At 44.2% G+C, this 24,448-nt stretch overlaps 1 protein-coding gene across 1 annotated transcript in view; it reads left to right on the plus strand.

Moving 5' to 3' along the window:
* The window catches only part of Gpr45 (G protein-coupled receptor 45), an 86,328-nt gene that overhangs the window by 57,748 nt on the left and 4,132 nt on the right, over positions 1–24,448 (plus strand). The window lies entirely within an intron of this gene.

The raw sequence follows: 24,448 nt of genomic DNA on the forward strand, positions 1-24,448 counted from the left end.
ACAGAGACAGAGACAGAGACAGACAGAGAGACAGAGACAGAGAGAGACAGAGAGAGATGGAGAGAGGGAGGGATGGATAGAGGGAAGAAGGGAAGGAAGGAGGGAAAAAGAAGCAAGGGAGGAAAAGAGGGAGGGAGAGAGGGAAGAAGGGAAAGAAGGAGGAAAGGAAGAAAGGAAGGGAGGGAGGGAGGAAGGAAGGAAGGAAGGAAGGAAGGAAAAGTAGGATGATCAGAATCTATGCTGTACCCAGTGCCTTGGGATGGAGGCAAATCAGCAACTTGTGGGCTTGGCATTATGGGGGCGGGGAGAAATTCCTCAGGGAATAAGGGACTGTGTTGCCCATAAAGGATTTAAAATCAACAATTAACTAAAAACAAGAGTATGTTCTATCATAACTATGCAGTGGATAATTCCAAACAATGGCACTGAAAGAAGTCTTAAGTTAGTCTAAGCTCTAAACCTTGACACAAATGTTACCAAGGTAAAATATTGCCTGTGAAGTCTTGGGGTAAGCAAGGTATATTATTGCCCCTAACACATGTGGCACCCTCCAGAGATGTGCCATTTATACAGGCCAGCCTCCTGCACCTGCATTGACCACTGCTGCTGAGTTTGTGAGTTCCCCAGAACCCTCACACTCAAGTTATTGAAGTACACGCAGAGTTCTCTATCTTAGTCTGTACATTAACCTCTTATCAAAGGCAAGGGCTTTGAACTCTTACCACATCCCTTAGGTTACCTTTTCACCCTGTAGATAGTTCCATTTGGCACAAACATGTCAAGCTACTTTGGCTCTTGTTGCCTGTACCGTAACCAAACAGTTATTGCCAATTCTACCGTCACCAAGGGGCCCCCCATGCAATCATCTAGGAGTTCTATAGATCTCACACTGTAGTTATCATTGCCAATATCCCTTTTGGTATTATTTCTATTCTTCTGCCCCCCGCCCCCCAAGGCTGCTGTTTATATGAACATTGACTATCTCTCTATAGTGCATTTGAATCTGATAAACACTCCTGTGTTCACTCACATATAAACCTATCTGTTGACCTTGGTAGCAGGAACATAAAAGTAGGAACATGAAATCCTTTCCCACAAATAAGTTACCATCGGCAAGTCTGCACTCCATCTGTGTGTGGCCAGTGTGGCCCCTCTGCTCTGCTGTCCTGAGATGATTGTCCTTCGCTCTCCTCTAAGGTGTTAGAGCACCTCCACTTATTTTTGGCTGGGTCTCCTCAACATTACAATCAATCAGGGAGGTGCCAGCACATTGATAAAATTTACAGTATGTTCCCATCAAGCACTTGGTCACAGGGAATGGCTCTGAAGCATATTTACAGAGAATAACAGTTGCTGATGAGGCTAGGAGCAAACCTGGCCTTCCAGAAACAGCAGTTAGTGACCAAGAGCCTACCTTTCACTCAGTGGCTTAGAGTGTTCTTCTGAAAGTCCTTGGTGGGGGAAATGCATCTTTGAGCTCAGAGTACCCACTGACATAAAGCCAGCTTCATAAAGCCCTGGTGTCTACTAGAGATGTCATAGGTTAGGTTCAGTGTGAGGACTACTTGGTCTCTGAGGTAGAAAATCAGCCAGGACCTCCTCACCCCCTTCTCTGGTCTGGGCATTACTATCATGGTGGAGATATTCCTTCCATCCTAGACTAGACATAGTCTAGACCCCAAATCTCTGAGAGTAGGAGTTTGGGAAAGAAGGAAGATGAAGGAAATAGAACTCAGTCTGCCTTTCTGTCTCAGGGCTCTGGGCTCGGACTCTGAGTCACTGGCTTTTTGCCCGTTAGCCAGGAGTCATACCAAAATGAACCCAGGGAAGAGGCAGCCTGCAGGCCTGAAGAAATACACTAGACCAAGGCCAACAGAGACAGCACCCTAAGAGGGCCTTAACCAAGATGGCACCCTAGAACCATCTGGGAATGGCTTTAGAGCGCAAACCCACCACTGCCCTACTGTCTCATCTCTGCTATTGCTGCTCCAGAGTCCAAAGGCTGCTGTAGAATCAATGTCTAGGTGCCCATGGTATTTCATGGGACACTGTGACCTCCATTGAACTGGAAGTTTTAGGGTCTTTTTAAACTTCTTTTTATTAATCTTTATAAAAATTAAACTTTATTATTTAAAAACTTGTGAATAGATAAAAACACCATACACTGAAATTAACAGGGCCATAGTTGATACAGAGCCATGAACTTCTACACAATTGGAATAGAAGTGGAAACTGTGGAGCTTCCATTAATCTGACCCTTTGTTTTTGTTTTGTTTTTTTAAGATTTATTTATTTATTATACGTAAGTACACTGTAGCTGTTTTCAGACACACCAGAAAAGGGCATTAGATCTCATTACAGATGGTTGTGAGTCACCGTATGGTTGCTGGGATTTGAACTCAGGACCTCCAGAAGAGCAGTCAGTGCTCTTAACTGCTGAGCCAACTCTGCAGCCCAAGCTGACCCTTTGTGTATCAAATAAATTTTGTTCTTATCTACCACCACAGCCCCCCCCAAATTCCTCGACAGAACTCAAAAGAAATTCCATTTATATCTTCTTTCATAACTCATGTCTATTTCCTAGCACACCCAACTCTCATCTTTATTAATTCTTTGAGGTTTCAGTACAACATGTTCTGATCATATCCATCCCTTTGCCAGATCTATCTATACTTCTAAATCCTTCCAACTGTTGACCACCGTCCAGGAAAGGCCACACATATCCTAGAGTATATGGGCTGCAAAATTGGACTTGATAGGTGTCTTAAGGTTTTCTTGCTGTGAAGAGACACCATGACCACCACAACTCTTATAAAGAAAAACAGTTAATTAGGATTGGCTTACAGTCTAAGAGACTTAACCCATTATTGTTAACGGCAAGAAGAATAATGTCATGCAGGCAGACGGTGCTGGAAAGGTAGCCGAAAGTTCTACATCTGGATCTGCAGGAAGAACAAGTAAGGCACCAAGCCCGGCTTGAGCTTCAGAAACTCAGAACCCAAGCCCTCGATCCATTTCCTCCAACAAGGCCACAGCTTCAATAGTACCACTCCCTATGGGTCTGTGGAGCCATTTTCATTCAAACCACCACAATAGGTTAAAACTAGAGAGAGAGCGCTAGCTGAAGTTCTGTTTGCCCGGTCGGGGACAGCCTCCCCAACAAATTGTTAGAGGCTGTTGATGCTTCGAGCTCAGGGCTGCATTTCCCAGTTTTCCTTCCACAGGAAGCCACCCAGGTCCTCAAGAGAGGCAGTCTTCTATGTGCTGCTCTTCACGTGCCTTCTCAGATGTTTCTTGGTTACTTTGCTTTTGCTTGCCCTAAAAATGCTGTCCCCGTTTTGCATGCTGCCCAATGCCTGCAGACATCCTTTGAGTGAGGGTTAGTAAACGAATGACTAGAGGGTATGGTGGGGGCCTGCATGGCCAGCCTGCTATCCCTGGCTTGGTGGGAACCCATGAACACTTTAAACTCACAGTCCTGCCACCAGCAAATACCCTGGGAAAATCAGAAATGTCCCCGTCCTTTTCATTTCTACTTGGCGACAGTGGGCTGTTCACCCCTGATCAGTATGTGCACTGTTGAGTTCTGTTGTTCTGGAGAAACCAAACAACACAGGGCTGGACATTCTGCAGTCAATCAAAGGTAAGAAGAAACACATATAGATACACAGCTCTTTGCAGATACATAGTATATAGATTTCTAAATTTCTGGATGTGTATGGCTATAAAGATAGAGATTTACTTTAAGCGATTGGCTCATGAAATAGTTGGGTTTGTAAGTCTTCAAGTCTTAAATCTGCAGTACATGCTAGCAGGCTAGGGGCTCAGGAATGGGTTGATATCAGGCTGGAATGTGTTCTATGCAACCGACCTCAACACCTTCAATATAACTCACCCCAGCCATGCACCTCCATCAGGTATGGCATATCACATCTTCACTCACTCCTTACCCAAAGGTAGAAAGAGCTAAATTTTTTTATGGATTCGCCCCCCCTTCCTAGTTAAACCCCTAACCTTCTCTGGGAACACAAACCACCTTTCCTTCAAAGCCACAATGAATTCTTTTGTGTGCATGTTTTACATTAAATGTTTAGAGAAATGAAAAAGCACCATCGCATGGTTTCTATTAGTTTCCTCAAAAGTATGGGTTCGAGTTATCGTGAACAAAGACTCTGGGTATTGGGTTTCCCTGATCCTGCTGGCCTGGTCTGCCCTTCATTTCCTGCCATCTCCCAGAACACCAGGAAACAGAGGACACCCCACCCTGGGGCTCTGGGCTCACTCACATCAGATAAGTAGATGACTCTAAGGCCATCGGGAAGTAATAAGGTGTGTGCCTTGTCCACGTCTGTAATTATTTCCTCACAGTGACTGGACCTGAAGACAGACTCTACTCGGCTGGCATGTTCATTAGACTCAGAAACTTGAATCATATAGAAAGGGGAAATACAATGAAACAAAGGCAAAGGAGCATTTCTCAGGATGCCGTGGCTTGTAAGAGACCTCCACACCCTTGATCATGGACAGTCTGACTTTGCACTTTTATAACCAGGGCCAGGACCTATTTTGTGGCCTGCAGTTTGTGATAGTTGCCCAATCTTGCTTCTACCCATGGCTCAGTAAAGAATGCCTTACCTGTCATACACAACAATGTTTCTTGACTCCTACCCGGGCATCCTCATTGACACAGGTACCCTGTATTGAGAACCTACCCAAGATTTAGACTCCCATTTTCATTTTTTTCATCCTTCTGACAAGGCCAGGTACTCCCGACAGCAACTCACAGAGGCTGACCCCAAAGCCCTGAGGCAGAAGTGAGATTATCTTCCATTTCATTTTTCTTTCTTCTGTCCCCAAACTCCTACTCTCAGAGACCCATTCCCTCAACTTCTGGCCAGCGTCATATTATTTTTAAAAAGGATTCATCATGAGATGCTTGCCAAGTGTTTATCTCCTGGGTTAGGGACTTAGCAAGGCGAAGGTTAACCCACTGGTTGACCCCTTTGTCATTGAGCTAAGGCAATGAAGTTCTGATTAAACCAAGGAAGAACTATCTAGCAAGGAAATTTAGGTAAAAATGTGGGTGTGGGAGATTTTATCTGGTTTTTATTTGAGGCCCAAAAGGGTCTCCCCGAGTCCACTAGGATGTGCCAACTACAACTTGCCCTCCTTGTAGACCACAGAAGTCAGGAGTTTGTTCTCTCAAAAGTCAGGGTTTGGCCTACCAGGAACCCAAGAGATTCCCTGCCAGTGAGCCCATCTGTTTGCTTAACACAGAACCTACAGAATCTACACATAGAAGCCTCTGACCGGTGATGAGGACCCAGAGGTGGGAAGGCACGGGTCTAATTCCCACTCTGTGGAACCAGCAGCAGGAAAGCAGATACAAACCTGAAAAAACCCTTTAATACATTTTCTCATGCTGTAGTGACCCCCTAATCATAAATTACTTTTGTTCCTACTTCATAACTGTAATTTTGCTGTTATGAGTTGTAAGGTAAATATCTAATGTACAAGATATCTGGTATGTGGTCCTCAAAGGAGTCACAGGCTGAGAACATTGGTTTACAGGGTCACCTGGGGCTGGGTGGCTATAATCGAATTGATAAATGAATACACCCCAAACATGAGTATATGGAATAAAGCAAATTACTCTTTTAGCTCCTTAAGAATAGAAGAGATGATTGGTTGGGGACATGGAGACGGAGTGAGGAGGAAGAATGAGGTCGACTATTGGATTCTGCTTTAGTAATTCTGGTTTCAGCGAAAGCGGGGTGTCCACTGGGGTGAACGTATGGTTCTGCTCATGAACTGATGGGAGCTGAAGGGGGCTTACAGAACTGGAACAGAAGTGATGGCCTGGAGGACTATAGGAGAAATGCAGGCCCAGCCTGGAAGTCTCCCTCTTTCTCCGGAATGATCTTTGAATCCAAGCAAATGTCAGGCCATTGTTGCTATATACCATCACACAATGCCTCCTAGAGGAGGTTAACACAGAGCAGGTGCGTATTTGTCTTAATTGCCAAACATTATCCTCTCCAGTGGCCAAGATGGCAAATGAGCCTCTTCTGGCTGGATCCAGAGAAGCCCAGGTGGGAGGGGCTAACCTGGAGGCTGGTTTACCCTGTGGCTTGGCTGTGGACTTCAGATGTTTCCATCTTGGCTCTTTTTGAACTAAATACGTTCCTCATGCTAAGCAGGCACATGCTTGATGTGTTAGAAGCCTGGGCAATTAAAACATGGTGGGAATTATTAGGAATTGAAGCAGCTGGTATTGGAATATTCTAGCCCTAGGTTTAAATTAGTAAGTTGCCTTTCTTGATAAGAAGTGATATTAGATTCCAGGCCCTGATTTTGCAATGAATTTGGCTGCTGTCCAGAACAGTCTAACACAGCAGGTCACTCTGTCTCCCTTCCCGCCCTGCCCCTTTTTAGCTATCACTGTTTTCCACTCTTATCCATCACATTCAAGAAACACAAAATCCAGACAGACAGACAAAGTGTTACTTGTTTTGTTTTACTTGGCTGCTTTTTTTCCCTTGGTAAAATTATTTTGTTGGGAGAAAAGTAAAATAATTTATCCACTCAGTAAATATTGACTGAATGGCTACTAAGTTCTGGAAACTGTTAGATGTACCTGAAATGTAACATACGTGGTAAATGCCAAGAAACACTGTGAACTGGTGTGTGTGTGGGGGGGTGGGGGTTGCTCATGTCTACTGCACATTCTGTCTGAGAGCTTGCTGTGGTCCAGCAGGAGCACACGAAGTAGCTATGGACAAAATTCATTGAAGGCAGATTCTGTAGTACTCCATCAATGTAGTCCCAGGACTCTCGTGGTGTCCATTTCTAGATGAGAAAAAACAAAAACAAAAACAAAACCACAAAAAACAAAACACAAACCACAAAACAAAACAAACAAAAGAAAGACTCGCCAGTGCCCAGGTTAATCTTCAAGGCTCCCTGCGCTGTCCCTAAGTTTAGATGGGCTTACAGCTTCCCTCTGTGAAAGCACAAAAATCCCTGTGGCTCTGTATGTCAGCCCTTGTTTCTCTATAATTGATTCCTAGAGTGGACTTACCAAGTTATTCTTTTACTATAGCAATGAAATATATATATATATATATATATATATATATATATATATATATATATATAAATAGTTTTTAGCAAATGAAGAAACTATGAACGAATTTCCAGAGTATCCCATAATGATGTCGATCAATTTAAAAGCAGTAATTGCCACTGATCTGGTGGGATATCTTTGAAGTGAGACGCACCTCCTCGTACAGTACTTTCTAAAGACAAGTTTGACTCAGCATTAGAAGGTATTTCTCTACATCAGCTCTTGGCTCCAGGTACCCAGGAGAAAGCTGGTGGATGCTCTCTACAGTGGATGCTACACCACGCTGGCCCATCACAGACTTTGGCAGGTTCTCTAGGAGCTGTGCTGTAATAGGACCTAGTTTGGAGAGAACAAGGGTTGTTTTCCCCTGAAGGCCATCCCAATGATAAAAGGACTGAGAGATTAGAGCTTGTCTCAGAGGCCCTTACCCAACCTGTTCCTCTACTGTGGACATGCAAGCTACATCTTCTCTGAATAGAAATAACCCCTCACTCTGGATGAGTGAGAAAAGTCAAATCAGATGGAAAGCTAGCTGAGTACTTGTCCCAGGTGTGGGACATCAGTAGCACCATCGCCAGCTTCATTTAGAGTCACAACCTTGAACCACCCACCCTTCCCTCCTCCTAGGCCTTTGATCCCAGAGTGCAGTCGGGCATCATTTACAATCAGTACTGACTCTGAGAAGTGCAGCATTGGGTGATACCAGTGCTATGTCAACATTATAGAGTGTGTTCACACAAACTTGTGGGGTTGCTGCACACTGCCCGTTGGCTAACTGGCACATCAGTCCTCCAAAGCACAGGCCTGAACGTTGCAGGTTATTGTGAATACTTGAGGATTTAAACATGCATTAGCACAGAAAACACAGAATAAATACAAGGTATAGAAGATTAGCAGCAGTGACCAGCACAGGAACTTTCAGTGGATGGAGCTGGCAGGGCTGAGCATTGCTCTGCGTGAATCCCCGAGGGAGGGATGAGTGACTGTGAAGGCTGAGCCCGTGAAGACTTTCAGTCAGTTAGTGGTCTGTTTGCAAAACAAGCAGACTCTATAAACCCACTGTAGAATAAGTCCATGGTGTGCACAGACCAAAGGAGCACGCTTGTACTGTGAAACACAGCCTCCATCTTCATTCAGGCATTGAAACCTCTATGCCCACCCTCATCTTTGGTCAGTTACATCATCTGAGGGAGGGCATGCATCATGTGGCCACAAGGCTCTAGCGCAATGGTTCTCAACCTGCCTAACGCTGTGGCCATTTAATATGGTTCCTTGTGTTGTGGTGACACCAACCACAAAATTATTTTTGTAGTTCCTTCATAATTGTAAGTGTGAAGCTGTTATGAATCATAGTGTAAAGATCTGATATGTGGGATACATGATGTGCAACCTTGTGATGGGGTCAAGACCCATAGGGTGAGAAGCACGGTTCTAGCGACCTCCCAGCGCACTACTTCTTCATTGAAAGAATCTGCTCTTCCCTTGGGAACAAACTCTTTCCAGAGCCCCCTCCTCCTGCTTTGCCGCAATCCCCCATCACTATGCTATTCCTTCTGGGAACTGGAGTGTCTGGTCCCCAGCAGCAGAGGCTACAGGTTCCCTGGACAGAAGGAATGTGGCAATAACACAGGCCAGGGGTTCTCTGCCATCAGAACACTTGGAAACAGTGTCAGCCAGCCTTCTATGTGACAACAGGTAGTTACAACTGCCCTATAGAGAGGAGCGTTTGATTCTGGCCCTGCATCTTGGAGGTGTCAGGCCACAGGTGACTGTTTCTGTTGCTTTTAGGCCTGTGAGGAGGCAACATGCTGTGGCAGGAGCGTGTTCATGCATGGTGAACAAAAAAGGAAGAGACAGAGAGAAGCACCCAGCGATCCCCTCCCAAAGCACACACCAAATAACCCAAGACCGTCTCCACCATCTCCTGCCTCTTAAGGGTTCTTCCAACTCTCAATTACACCACCCTGGGGGTCATGTAATACAGGGGTCTTCAGGAGACGCTTAAAACTACACAAGAATCACTTGGGTTGGGCCTCGAAGTACAGCCCCTTAGTACTTACCCTCAAGTCTGGAATGAGAGAGAGGAAGCTACTCTGCCAAAAGGCACCCAGTTTACCCCCAGCCCCATCCTTCACCTTGTTCTCTGCTTTCTTCCTGCAAATCAAACTGTGGCAGAAGATTAAAGGTTTCCTAAAAACAGTAAAAAAAAAAAAAACCCAAAAAAACAAAAAAACAAAAACAAAAAGCAAAAGAACAAAGAAGAAAACAAACAGACCAAAAAAAAAAAAAAAACCAAAAACCAAAAAACAAACAAAGAAACAAAACAACCCAATCACCACCACAACAACAAAAAACATGGCGTTAGTAAAATACATGGAAACTACACATGCGAGGTACATCCTTAAGACCGATTTGTTTTTTATTTTTGTTTTTCAGTGCTGGGGTTCAAACTCAGGGTCTCCACATACTAGGCAAGTGCTTTACCACCAAGTTACACCACTAGCACCGACACAGATCCATTTCTAAATATTTGTTTTTGTTTTCTGTCTTTTGTAAAATGTCTCTCAATATTCCTTTGAGCTGCTGTATGCCTTGTTCTTTTCATCACTGTAACAAAATGGCTGGTAGGAGGGACTTAGTGCGGGGAAGATTTATTTTGGCTCACGGTTCTGGCTTCAGGGGATTTCAGTTCATCTTGGCAAAGAAAGCTTGATGGAAGCAGGAGCTCACATCCTCTACCACAGGCACAAAACAGAGAGCAAACTGGAAGTGACGAGCAACTTTGTTATCACAAAGCCTTCCCCAGTGACATACTCCTAACACCTAAACCTTCCCACACAGTGACACTGGCAGGGAACTAAGTATTCAGATGCCCCGAGATTATGAGGAACATTCTCATTCAAACCACCATAGACCCCACCATTTATTTTTCCTTCTTAAGAAATGGTCTCGCTATGGTGCCGCTATGGTCGAGCCTGGAACTCATTATGCAAACCAGGCTGGCTTCAAAGCCACAGAGACCCATTGTCCCTGCCTCTGAGCGCCAGGATTAAAGACTCATGCTACCTTGCCCTGTTTTAATATTGGTTAAACAATAAGTTAATAAGTTAATTTCTTACTTAGAATCTAAGAAACTTAGAACTTTCCTTCTTCCATTCTAAAAGTAGTGAAGGGCCAGAGGAGGGTTTCATCCTCTGTTAAAGGAGAGCCACAGAAATCCACCCTGGAGACCCTTGAGGGTGACCCAGGAGAGGAGGTTCAGTTGCAGTACACAAGGTTGTTTGTCCACCTAGGGCCTAGGTCCCAAAGATGAAGAGAGCAATGAGATCGTGACCTTCTATACTACACTATAGTAAGAAGCACAATGCCCCGGAAGGATGTAGGACACCATCCCCCACCCCCAAGCAACCACATACCAGCAGCTAGTTCAGATCCACACACCCCCGGCACACCCACCATATCTGGAACATCTGTCCTGGTGAAGACCCCTTCCTGTCTCTATTGACGGCCTCATGCCTTGTAGGGGGCTTTTTCCAAATATATATATTCCAATCTAGTTCTACAAAAGAAGAACGAAGCTGAACAATTGGGAGTTCCTTCCAGATTACAAGCTGAGAAGTAGAGCCATTAACTTGGTACTGACCTTATTTTTCCAGGTCCTCATTGCCTCCTGTATTTCATCTGTTCATTGGTGGTTGGTATTTTGGTAACTTCAAGTGAGGAAATAATTTAACCTTGCCTTTCTACCTGTACCACAAAACCTACTGCTCTCTGGATCATGAATACCAGCCCAGGATACTGGCCTCACACGGCCTCAGTGAAAATGGCCCTTTGTCCGTTCACTTCCGTGTAGCCCAAGTGTGGTGGTTTGTATATGCTCTCCCCAGGGAGTGGCACTACTAGAAGGTGTGGCCCTGTTGGAGTAGGTGTGTCACTGCGGGTGTGCCTTTTAAGACCCTCATCCTAGCTGCCTGGAAGTCAGTATTCTGCTAACAGCCTTCAGATGAAGATGTAGAACTCTCAGTTCCTCCTACCCCATGCCTGCCTGGATGTTACTGTGTTCCCGCTTTGATGCTAATGGACTGACCCTCTGAACCTGTAGGCCAGCCCCAATTAAATGTTGTCCTGATAAGAGTTGCCTTGGTTATGTCTGTTCCCTAAGACACAGGAATGACATTCGGGATGGGTAGAGCGTGGCTAGGATGGCCAGGCCCACAATTAGAATTGCTAAGCTCATAGGTTGTAGCAATGCCTCTCTCTGTTTTGAAAATCAGTTGAAAGCACCATTAAGAACTAAATTTGTGACTGCAAAGGGGCATCAAAGATCTTTTCTGGGGTAGGAGGATTGTTCTCAAAGCTGATCACAGTGACCGACACATTTTAAATGTGCACAAAGCATCAATTTATAAACATACAACAGGAAAACACTTTATGTATACCATGTGTACAAAGAGCTGAGTATGTCTCCTTCCTCATGTTACAAATGGAAAAAACATTTTTTTAAAAAAAAATTAGACTTAGGTGGATATTTCAGTTTGGTTTTCTTTTCTCCAGAATTATGAGATAAAATGTTAGGAAACTCACAGAGGCAGAAAGAGTTTAAAATTAGTTTCTGAGAAAACCAGGTAAAAGAAGAAGGGTGTTGCAGGTGTGATTTTGAAGGAAAAAAAAATTTTTTTTTCTCAAAGCAGCTCTGAGAAGTTTGAGGTGTCAATATCTGGTTTGTCTCCAGCGCCAGCCTCAGCTGTCCTCTGAGCCCCTGGGCCAGGCTGCTCGGGATGTCATGTGGTCTAGCTGGAGAAACTCAACATTGGCAGACCTTCATTTTTTTTAGCATCTTGAAAATGTGCTAATTGTCTCAGATGTTGTTAAAATATCAAGCTACATCCATTTTTAAACTGGTACCATATGCTTTGTGCCTGCAGCAGGATCTTCATACCTGGTTTGTGGACTTAAAAACCCTTCTTAACTATAAGACCTCTAAATGAGTTGAGACAGGAGTGAAATTGTTGGCTTTTAATCACAAAATTCACACAAAAAAATTTCTCAGGGCTGCACTTGAAAGCTGATAACCCTTAGGGAATCATGCGCTGTCTTCCCCTAAAGAAAGGTGGTAACCAGCAGATGCAGAAAATAGATATTGTGTGAATATCCTCCAGGTTAGTTTGGACTTTTTAGAATCCTTAAAGAACTAGTGGATCTTTCTCTGTCTCCAACAAGGCCACACCCACTCCAACAAGGCCCTGCCTCCTAATAGTGCCACTCCCTAGACCAAGCATACTGAAAGCACCACAGTCACATCCTCTATGACATTGGAGCCATGCGTGCATTATTGTTGTGCTTGAGGCATCAATCCTATGAGCCATGGCTACATTGTGACAGCCCCTGTGGTCAGTGACTCTGTGATGCTGGACAATATCATCTTCTGTATGGTCCTTACACAGAGAAAGTAAAGAACAGAGACATGGGAGGGCAGTGAACCCCAGCGCCCTCCTGTGTGTCCCATGGATCCAGCTCAAACCATAGGGGCTTTATTCTTGTTGTTGCTTTTTTATAGCTAGCAGATTTTACTTTTGAGAGACAATAGGTCTTGCTGAGGTTCAGATGTTAAATGTCTCCCTGAGGCCCATGTAGTGACATTTTTAGACACAAACTCATGGAGCTTTGGAGAGGTGGTAGAAATTTTCAGAGGTGAGGCCTGGTGAGAGGAAGTTGGGTCTTCGGGAGTGTATCCTTGAAGGGGACATTGTGATCTGAGGTCTTCCCTCAGAGTTGCCTTTCTATTGCTATGATAAAATTCCACATGCAAAAACATTTTAAGGAAGAAAGAGTTTATTTTGGCTTATGGTTCCAGAGGGTTGAAGGTTCGCCATGGCTGGGAGGTGGCAGGCATGATGGAAGAAGCAGGAAGCTAAGAACTTATATCTTCAAACACAAGCAGGAAGCATAGAAAAAGCTGGAAGTGGCGTGAAGCTTTAAATACTCAAAGTTTGTTCCCGGATTTATGTCCCTCAGCAAGGTCCACTTTCCAAAGATCTACAATCTCCCCAGATAGTGCTACCAACTGGGATCCAAATGTTCAAACATCTGTCCTTATCGGGGATGCTCTCTTCAAACTACTGCATTATACTCCCTGGTTCCCATAGGCTCATGTTTCTGTCATAATGCAAAATGCATTTAGTCCAACTTCAAAAGTCTCCATGGTCTTTTTCACACAGTCTCAACACTGTTTGGAAGTTCAAAGTCCAACTATCTCTTCTGAGACTCAAGGCAATCCCTTAATTGTAATCCTTGCAAAGTAGAAAATCAAATTACATACTTCTAACATACAATGGCAATATATATTACTGTCTTAGAGTTTCTATTCCTGCACAAACATCATGACCAAGAAGCAAGTTGGAGAGGAAAGGGGTTTATTCAGCTTACACTTCCCACATTGCTGTTTCTCACCAAAGGAAATCAGGACTGGAACTCAAGCAGGTCAGGAAGCAGGAGCTGATGCAGAGGCCATGGAGGGATGTTTCTTACTGGCTTGCTTCTCCTGGCTTACTCAGCTTGCTCTCTTATAGAACCCAAGACTACCAGCCAGGAATGGTCTCACCCACAAGGAACCTTTCCCCCTTGATCACTAATTGAGAAAATGCCTTACAGCTGGATCTCATGGAGGCATTTCCTCAACTGAAGCTCCTTTCTCTGTGATAACTCCAGCTTGTGTCAAGTTGTCATAAAACCAGCTAGTACAATTCCAATTCCAAGAGGAATGGGGGCATAGTGGGGAAATACTGTACTAAAGCAAGACCAAAACCCAACAGGGCAAACTTTAAATCCTGTAGCTTCATGTGTAATGGCTCCACCCTTCCAGACTTTTAGATAGCATCTCTCTCTCTCTCTCTCTCTCTCTCTCTCTCTCTCTCTCCCTCCCTCCCTCCCTCCCTCCCTCCCTCCTTCCACTTCTGACAGAAATTTCTTCTCAGCAGATATTCCATGGTTCTGCCATCTCCATATCCATCTCCATATCCATCTCCATCATCTTGGAGGGGGCTTCAGTTTCACAATTTCGCAAAATGGCCTATCAGAACCTTCACATTGGCTCCCCTGCCCACCGTCAGCAGCTCTCTGAAGCCTTCCACGGTGGAGGGAGAAGCCATGGTCCCTTCACTCTCAAATTGTTCATGCCTCTAAAACTAGCATGATGTGGCTAACACTGTCAGTCTTAGCTTCCAGATTGGAATGGAGCCTGACCTCCTTGAAAGAATGAGTCGCTTGTTCACTCAGCTTGTTGCTAGGATCAGAAAACCCCTTAAGTTCTATTTCACAAGTTAGAAAATTAGCTGGGTGGAGTCCCCCTGACAGCTCCCTTCCCTTTATTCCAGTGCTAAGCAGGCTTTTCCTTCTTGGCACTAAACTCCTTAACCATTACAGCTTCTTTTCCAGCACATACTTTGGCTGTAACATAATTCTCTACAAATTGTATACCTTTTTTCTCTTTCTCCTCTCTCTCTCTCTCTCTCTCTCTCTCTCTCTCTCTCTCTCTCTCTCTCTTTCGTTGTAGATCTGTGTAAGCAGTGTTAGTAACAGTCATGCTATGGATTCAACTTTCATTGTCTTAAAATTTCCCACACCAAAGAAATTAGTTTGTGATGCTTCTAGTTTAACCTTAGGCAAGTTCTCAAGACACGAGCAGAAGACAGTCAGGATTCGTTGCCAGAATACCACAGGAAAGGCTTCTAAAGTCTTTGCTTCCCTTTGAGGCTGCTTGAGCCATGACTCCATAATCCACATTGCTCCCTACAAGCTGATTCTAGTATAGCATTTTAAGTTCTGCTTACAACATTGAAACTCGTTCAGTCCAAAGTTCCTAAACCTTCCACATTCCTCAAAACACCAACGTGGCCAGGTTCATCACAGAAATGAGCAACACTCAGGTACCAACTTCTCTGTCTTGGTTTCTTTTGGTTGCTGTGAAGGGAGAGTTTGTTTGGATGTACAGTCCCAAAGGGCTGAGTGCTTTATGGTGGGGAAGTGCAACGGGAAGCAGCGGGTATGGAAGCAGAAGCAGGAAAATGAATGTTCACAGCTTCAAATGATAGCGAAGAGCAGAGAGCAAACTGGAAGTGGAGTGCAGGATTAAATCTTCAAAGCCCACCTTCAATGGTACTTCCTTCAGCAAGGCTCAGGTACTTTCCAAACAGCACCACCAACTGAGGACCAGGTATTCAAATACCTGAGCCCATGGGGGACATTCTCATCCAAATCACCATATCATCTCTTAGTATTTGCCTCTCAGCTGCTATGATGTTGCACTGTTTCCTCTTCAAGCTCCCTGACTTGATTTTGCTGCTTCACCAGGGACAAAAAACACCAAAGCCAATGATCAGGAATCCAGAGTCCAAAATTATGAGCCAAAATAAATCTTTCCTCTTTCTAATGTACATTGTTGTAGTGATGAAAAGTGGACAGATGCAGGTCTAACCCACAGATCATGAGTCTTCTCCATCTGTTTTATAGGGCATGAACCGGGTTGTGAGAAGCCTGGTGGTCCAGGGCCTGCCTATCACACCAAGTCTCCAAAGTGCTCCCACAGAGTCCCAAAGTACTTCCTTATTCCTATATTTGAATGTTCCTATATGAAAGACATGGCTGCTGCTCCAAATTGGTGATTCACTTCTGGTGTAAAGATCTGGTATGGTTTCCCAGTGTGTGATTATTTAAGTGCCCACTACGGAGCTCGAGCCTTAAGACTCTGGGTCTTGGAGTCAAGACCACTTGGTTCTGGTGCTGAAGTCCACAGCACTCATCCACCAGACACTCCTCCCCTTGTGCAGAAGCCCCAGTTTCTTATGTAGAATGGCAAAGTGATTGTATGATCCCATGCACTGCATATCCTCTCTAGGTGATTTATGGTACTATTGTAAAGCACTGTGTATTATTCAAGGGCATCACAAGGGGAGAAAAGTCTGATCATGTTTAGTTCTGATACAATTTTTACCTTAAATGTCTTCAATATGCAGTTGATTGCATCAATGAATTCAGAAGTTCTTGACACAGAGGGTCCCCTGTACTAAATGATAATGTGAAAGTTAAACAAGAGAAGTTATATCAGGCATTTCCTTAGAGTTCTCACTGATAACACCCAACCTCCTAGGGGGCTTTTTGAAGGCCAACTGGTGCCTCACACAGAGTTTCTGATCTAATACCGCTATTAGATATAGCAAGTGCCTAGGTGGTGTGGATGCCAACCAACGCTGCCAATCCAGGGCCAACCTCCAGAACTTCCCAACAATGTAAAGGCCTTCACCTTCCTTTTTGGGAAATGCCCAAAAGGAAGTTTAGCCATGGATGAAAAGAATAAGCAATAAAGATTTGCTTCATTAAGAACATTGCCAATTCTGCCCTCGTAGAAAATCCTGCCCCGCTGCCTCAGAGCCTTGCTTGAGCTGAGGACTGAAAACCATGTTCCTTTCAGCTCACCTTCCTTGGAAGTCAAAACACATGGCCCAACACCTGCCTCTAAACACCACTACTTGATGTATTACTTTTGGCAGCCCTGGCGTATTTTTTTTTTAATTGCCGATAAAGTTATTGAGATTGAAACATACCATCTGTTTGAGTTTATATCAAAGAGGCAGGTGACAAGGTTGCAGGTAATGATAGAGTCAAGCTGTTTCCACAGCAAAGGGCTGTTCCTTGCTTTTCCATCTGCCAAAATTGACTTCATTTCCAGATTTGGCATTTGGAAAACAATATGTTCTTCTGGAGAAGGCACTGAAAAACCCAGTATCCCAAGCATCGATGGGTTACATGAGGCAAGATTAAATGCTGTAGAGATAGAACTTATCAATTTTTCTGCCACTAAGCTGAAACAGGACAAGAAAGAAGAAAAATTCTAGTGTGTGTGTGTGTGTGTGTGTGTGTGTGTGTGTGTGTGTGTGTCCAGTCTATCAGACTTTTCTCCAGTTTTTGAAAAACAGTTTCAAAAGGTTACAAACACTGGGCTGGTGAGATGGCTCAGTGGGCCAAAAGACTTGCCAAACATGATGACTTTGGTTTGATCCTGGAATCCACATAAGTAGAGATAGAAAGCCAACTCAGGCAGATTGTCCTCTGGTCTTGACAAGTGACTTGTGCACAAGCATGTGCGTGCACACACACACACACACACACACACACACACACACACCACATTTTAAAGCAAACACATAACCAAGATGCTGGACATGCAAATGGTTTGCTCTCTTATCTGTGGGTGATGGCTCTGCCCTATTGGTTTTGAATCCATGTGCGAGAGTGCTAAGATGCAGAGGTTTCTTCCTAAAGTTCGCAACTGGAAGAAGAGGCTAACAGAACATCAGAACCAAACTGGAAACCTGACTCTAGCAGCAGACACCATTGGTCAGAGTACAGCCCTGTTCTCCACTGGGCCTGACCCAAGCAGGACAGTACAGGGAAGTCCATCAAAGACTGTCAGGGCTGGGGAGATTCACAGTGACCCTAGAGCAGCAACATTGCTCAAATGTGAGATGGCCAAATGGCTCATGGGAAGAGATTATGAGTTATGGAGCAGTTGAAGGGGTGATGTCTTCTATCCATAACTTGGTACCCAACTGTGCTTTTGATGAAACAACTGTCATGAGTGATGAGATCACTTTATTAGATTGATTTATATGGATGTGAGATCCTTTATCTCATTATTGGATCCTGTCCATTTGTCTTTTTTTAGCATCTTCTTAGCCACCTGTGGTGGTCTGAATGGCCCCCATAGACTCATAGGAGTGGTACTATTAAGAAGTGTGGCCTTAAACACCGAAGTGGATGCTCACAGCCAGCTATTGGGTGGAACACAGGGTCCCCAATGGAGGAGCTAGAGAAAGTACCCAAGGAACTGAAGGGGGAATGCAACCCTGTAGGTGGAACAACAATATGAACTAACCAGTACCCCCTGAGCTTGTGTCTCTAGCTGCATACGTAGCAGAAGATGGCCTAATCGGCCATCACTGGGAAGAGAGGCCCCTTGGTCTTGCAAACTTTATATGTCCCAGCACAAGGGAAGGCCTGGGCCAAGAAGTGGGAGTGGGTGGGTAGGGGAGCAGGGGTGGAGGGGGCTATAGGGAACTTTCAGGATAGCATTTGAAATGTAAATAAAGAAAATAATAATAAAAAGAAAAAGAAAAAAAAAAAGAAGTGTGGCCTTATTGGAGTGGGTGTGGCCTCGTGGCGAAAGCGTGTCACTGGGGGTGAGCTTTGAGGTTTCAGAAGCTTAAACCAGGCCTAGTGACTCACTCTCTCTTCCTGTTGCCTGTGAATCCTCTCAGCCTTTCTCCGGCACCATGTCTGCCCGAATGCTGCCATGCTTCCCACTATGATGATAATGGACTAAACTTCTGAAACATAAACTAGTCTCAATGAAATGTTTTCCTTTATAAGAGTTGCTGCGGTTGTGGTGTCTCATTACAGCAATAAAATCCTGATACACCACCCAAGACCAGTTGGTACTAGTTTGAAGCAGACATGAGTCTGCTTCAGAACTCCTGCCTGCTCGCTCTTTGTAAAAGGCCTTATTTATAACGTGCTATCCATTGAGACCCACCAAGATTTAACTGGGAGAACAGTAGAGACCATCCTAAAAGGGTACTACCCAGAGCGCCAAGACTGTTGGGTAAAAATCTTAGTGTCACACCTGTGATTCCCACTATGAGTTGTTGGTTAGGGAGGCCACCGAAACCCCATAAACCTTAAGGCTATTGCCACTGTGGGTGGTTGAGTGCCAGAACTAGATATCAATGTGTGAGAATGCTAAGATGCTCCATAACTCATAATCTCTTCCCATGAGCCATTTGGCCATCTCACATTTGAGCAATGTTGCTGCTCTAGGGTCACTGTGAATCTCCCCAGCCCTGACAGTCTTTGATGGACTTCCCTGTACTGTCCTGCTTGGGTCAGGCCCAGTGGAGAACAGGGCTGTACTCTGACCAATGGTGTCTGCTGCTAGAGTCAGGTTTCCAGTTTGGTTCTGATGTTCTGTTAGCCTCTTCCTCCAGTTGCGAACTTCAGGAAGAAACCTCTGCATCTTAGCACTCTCGCACATGGATTTCTAAAGGCATTGCATGCTTTAGCTTCCAGACTTGAAGAAATCAAACTGGGACTCAGCTAGAAGTTCCTTCCCTGGGGGCTTCCTTTCACAGTGATAGAAAGGTATCGTGTGGACTGCTGGGGAAGAGTGGCACGGATAGTCTGCCTTGGTTACAGACCCTGCATTCCACCATATCTGTATGCCAAAGAAGATGCACTATTAGGATACAAACAACTGACTTACCATTTTATCTAAGGCTATTCCACATGAAAGAATGCCCATCTGGTAAGCCAGGGCAAATTCCCGAGGCTGGGAAGTTCATAGGTCCCAGTGGCAAGGTAACTGCTATTAGATTTTTTTTTTAATGTATGTGATATGCTTGTGTGAAACCCCCTTCTAAACATTAGTATTTGCAACTAACCATATATTATTGGCACTGTTAGGGAGATTGGCTGTGCATGGGAACTTCTTCATAACAATAAGTAATACACTGCAGAGACTCAGACCCAGTCACGTTCGTGAGACTGGGTGACAGTTTTTGTGTGATGTAGTTGTCCATTCTCAGCCACAGATGGAACAAAATTAGATATATATATTTTTTATCACTCCCTCCAAGATGCAGGGCTCATCAGGGAAGAAGGACCTGAAAGACTCTAAAAGCCAGAGGAAATGGTGGGATGCTGTAGAGCTGGTTCTTCTGAACTGAAATGTTGTCTTTGGAGGAAGGAGGAATGCTTAGTAAGTAATAGACACAACTCAGCAATCTCCGGCTCAGCAAGCTGCTGAAGCTGCTAGGACTCACAATGTCCTTCTTCAAGATCTTTATTATGTCTCTACTCCTATGGGGGTGGGGGAAACCCACCATGACCAAGGCAACTTTATGGAAGAAAGTGTTCAATATTATGATTTCCGACAGAGGTTAGTTGACTCTATTACTCTTCCTGTGGAGTTCCTATCCCTTCTGGGCCCACAATCCTTCCTCTTATTCTTCCATAAGAGTCTCCAAGCTCCATCCACTCTTTGGCTGTGAGTGTACGTCTCCGTCTGAGTCGGTTGGTGGGTGGAGCCTCTCAGAGGACAGCCAAGCTGGACTCCTGTCTGCAAGCATAACAGAGCATCATTAATGGTGTCCGAGATTGGTGCTTGTCCATGGGATGAATCTCAAGTTGGACCAGTTATTGGTTGATGACTTCCTCTCTCTCTGTTCCATCCCCAATCCCTACATTTCTTTAGACAGGATAAATTTGAGGCTGAAAGTTTTGTGGTTAGGTTGGTGTCCCTATAGCTCCCCTGGGGCTCCTACTTGGCCACAGGAGGCAGCCTCCCCAGGCTCCATATCCCCAGTGCTGTGAGTCGCAGCTAAGGACACCTCCCCCATTGAATCCTAGGTGTCTCCCTTACCCCAGATCTCAGTTTCTTCCTGGAGATGCCCCTACCCACCCTCCATCCCTGTTGGTTGCAGATTTCTATTCATTCTCATGGCCATCCAGCCATCCCCCTGCCCTTTCCCTAACCCAACCCAGAAACACCCCTACTCCTCTCCCCTGTTCCACTCAGTTCCCTCCATCTGCCTTCCATGACCATTCCATTCCCCCTTCCCAGTGAGACTCAAGTGTCCTTGCTTGTGCCTTCCTTCCTATCCAGACTCCTTGAGTCTCTATAGCATAGGCATCCTGTATTTTATGGCTAATAACTACTTATAAGTGAGTACCTACCATGCATATCCTTTTGGGATTGGGTTACCTCTCTCAGGATGATAGTCTCAAGTTCCACCCATTTGTCTACAAAATTCATGATGTCTTTGTTTTTTATAACTGAGAAGTATTCCATTGTGTACCACATTTTCTTTATCCATTCTTCAGTTGAGAGACATTCAGGTTACTTCCAGTTTCTGGCTATTACAAATAGAGCTGCTTTGAACATAATTGAGCAAGTGCCTTTGTGGGATGTTGGAGCATCTTTTGGGTATAAGCCCGGGAGTGGTGTAGCTAGGTCTTGAGGTAGAACTACTCCACGTTTTCTGAGAAAACCCCAAATTGATTTCAAGTGTTGTTGTACAAGTTTGCACTCCTACCTGCAATGGAGGAATGTTGAAGGAAGACTTTTTAATGGTAAAGGAAATTAAAGCCTGAACATTGGTCCTAACATTCAAACCAGTGTGTGTTCTACCACAGGATTCGTGGGAAAGCAATACCCAACCTACAAAGGAGGTGACCGCATGAACCTTTGGATTGAAATGACTCAGTGGGGATCCCACCTAGTTAAAAAGTGACCCAGCATTTCCATAAAAATATTAATAAAACTTTGAGAGAAAAGTGAAGAAAAACAATGAAATCTACTTTAAACTTAGCATCAGTAATGCCAGCTGCTGATGGGGCAAAGCCTCTTTTTCTGGAAGTGAATTCTTGCTGCCTCAATAGTCAACAAAAGTAGCCATGTGTGAGAAAAATGCTTCCCCGAGATGCAAAGGCTTAGCATGGTTTCTTAGCTTGCCTCTTTCCATGAACCTTTCTTATCAGGTAAACCACAGACATTTTCCAGAAAAGAAACAGCTATGGATTTAGGAACAAATGAATCATAAGCTGCCTTTGTACTGACCCAGTGGACAGAGGCCCAGATCTGGAGCAGAGGCAAACATTCAGGAGGGATAGCAAGCAAGACTGAAAATGCTAGACCAAAGCATGACATGCCAGGGTTAAAACCGAGGTGACAAGAAACTCAAGGGAAACACAAACATCTGAACACGACAGCCATGGGCCATATATGAAATAAAGATGTAATTCTTTTAGTGTCAAAGTTTTGATTAGTTACAAAATATTTACAGTCAACTTGACCTTTATATTAGGAACGTACTTTTGGTATGTCTGGTCTCTGTAGATCATAATGTTGAACCAGTCAAAACCATGTGATTCTAACAAATAACATACCCAGATCCAAACAATATTACACTGTCATAAGAATGTAAGTGGCTTTACTGGGAGTTAAATTTTTTTAAAGATTTATTTTATATATGTGAGTACAGTGTCAATGTCTCCAGACACACTAGAAGAGGTCAACAGATCCCATTACAGATGGTTGTGAGCCACCATGAGGTTGCTGGGAATTAAAGTCAGGACCTCTGGAAAAGCAGTCAGTGCTCTTAATTGCTGAGCCATCTCCCCAGCCCTGAGGGGTTAAATACTTAAATTAACTAAGCAAAAATAGATGTAAAAGACTGAAAGAATGTGGGTAATGATAAGAGGCACTTAACATACATGGTAGAGACAAAATGGATACTCCGTTCTCAGTGGAGTATCATACAGAGATTTGATTATCTTCTTATAGTTACAATGTCACTTAGATGACTTCAAAACACTAATTCATCAATCATTAGGAGATAGTGTTTCAGTTAGGGTTTTACGGCTGTGAAGAGACACCATGACCACCACAACTCCTGGGGCTGGCTTACTGTTTCAGAGGTTTGTTTTTATCGTGGTTCATTATTATCGTGGTGGAAAGCATGGTAGCATGCCAGAAGACAGGGTGCTGGCGAAGGAGCTTGAGAGTTCTACATCCAGTCTGCAGGTTGCAGAGAGAGAGAGAGAGAGAGAGAGAGAGAGAGAGAGAGAGAGAGAGAGAGAGAGGAGAGAGCCAGTCACTGGGCCAGGCTTAAACTTCTGACACCTCAAAGCCTACCCCTAGTGATACTTTTTTTTTTTTCCTGACAAAACCACACCTACTCCAACAAGGCCATGCCTCCTAATTGTGCCAACTCTTATGCCTATAGTGGGCATTTTCATTCAAAACACCAGAGTGAGGAGATAGAACAAGCTCAACCTTGGCATACCCTGGTGAGAACAATAGCATTTAAAGTGAGTAAGTCAAGAACTCAGATGCAAGCTTGTACTCCATCATTGTGCAAGCATCGGCTGCATAGGGCAAGCTAGAAACTGCTTTGTAGGAGGATCAAGCACAAGCAGCAAGAAGGATGCTGGGGCAGAATAGACCTTACTCCTCACAACTGTTCATGGATGAAGGTCCATGCTTCTAGGTCAGGGCAGGGCGTCTAGAGCAGACAAGAGAGCCTCCAGCACATCTTATGGCCTTGACCACATACTACTTTGTCATCTCTCTCAGCAGCTGTAGCTGCTATAAACTCCTAGCTCCTATTTCTAGCTAAGTGCCTAGAGTCGGCTACATTAAGCCCAGGCTAAAGAGTAGACTTCCTGGCACAACATCTTGGAACCCTCAGCAGCAGTGGTCATGAGGGAACTTCCAAACACGCTGACATTAGGTCTGTTTCACATGCAAATGTGTGATCATGACTATACTGTGTATGTGAAACAGTAGTCATTGTAACAATAGGATTGGCTTGTACATGAAACGGTAGTCATTGTAACAATGGGATTAGCTTGCCTTGGGCTTAAATGGTAACAGTGCCACTTCCACAAAGCCTTCCACCACAAGACTCTGTGATACACTCCACTACTCTGTACCTGGGCCTGATGTGTTCTAGATGAGGGGGTCATCAGAAGGGATTAGTGAGTGAGGATATTAAGGGAATGGATATAGAGGGGAGGGTCCATTTCACCCAGCAGAGACAACAGACTACACACCTTGGCTCCTGGATGCCATTCCTGGACACAACATCCCTGAGAAAGGCAGTCAAAATTAACACTGTTTTTAAGAACTGGTCCTCTCTCCTCCTTCTCGGTGTTTTTAAGAAGAGTCTTATAGCATCTACACACTTGTCGGAAGTGTTGCTGCCAGAGAAACCAGGCAGAGGATAGACACAAGGTCACTGTTTTCTCATAATGTTCTCCATGTGAATGTTTGACTTGTCTCAAAATTAAACAAACATACTTAAAATTTTTAGTACACATATTTTTTATTTTTATTTTTTTTAGTACAAAAGTTTTTTTTCTCAGAGCATAGATTTCAGCACAGGGGGTAGAAGGCCAACTTTCAGGTGGGTGGGTATGTTTATGGTCTTGATGGTACTGACGGTTTCCAGGTATACACTTGTCCCAGGCACTATTGAGATGTAAATGTGTACACCTGTTCAAATGCCATTCACACCTCAAGAAAGTTACTGACTTTGAGTCTGGTTAATTTTTCTATGTGATTTTTTTTTAAAAAAAATAATAAAGTTTGTTTTGTTAATCTCCACTTTTAATTTTGCATAGTCCATAATCTTCTCTTTACAAAGAAGACATAAATCAGTATTAAGGTGACAGTATACAAAAACTACTCATCTCTTCATCAAGGAGCCA

The sequence above is a fragment of the Mus pahari genome, chromosome 5 (assembly GCF_900095145.1).
Source record: "Mus pahari chromosome 5, PAHARI_EIJ_v1.1, whole genome shotgun sequence".
Classification (NCBI taxonomy): domain Eukaryota; kingdom Metazoa; phylum Chordata; class Mammalia; order Rodentia; family Muridae; genus Mus; species Mus pahari.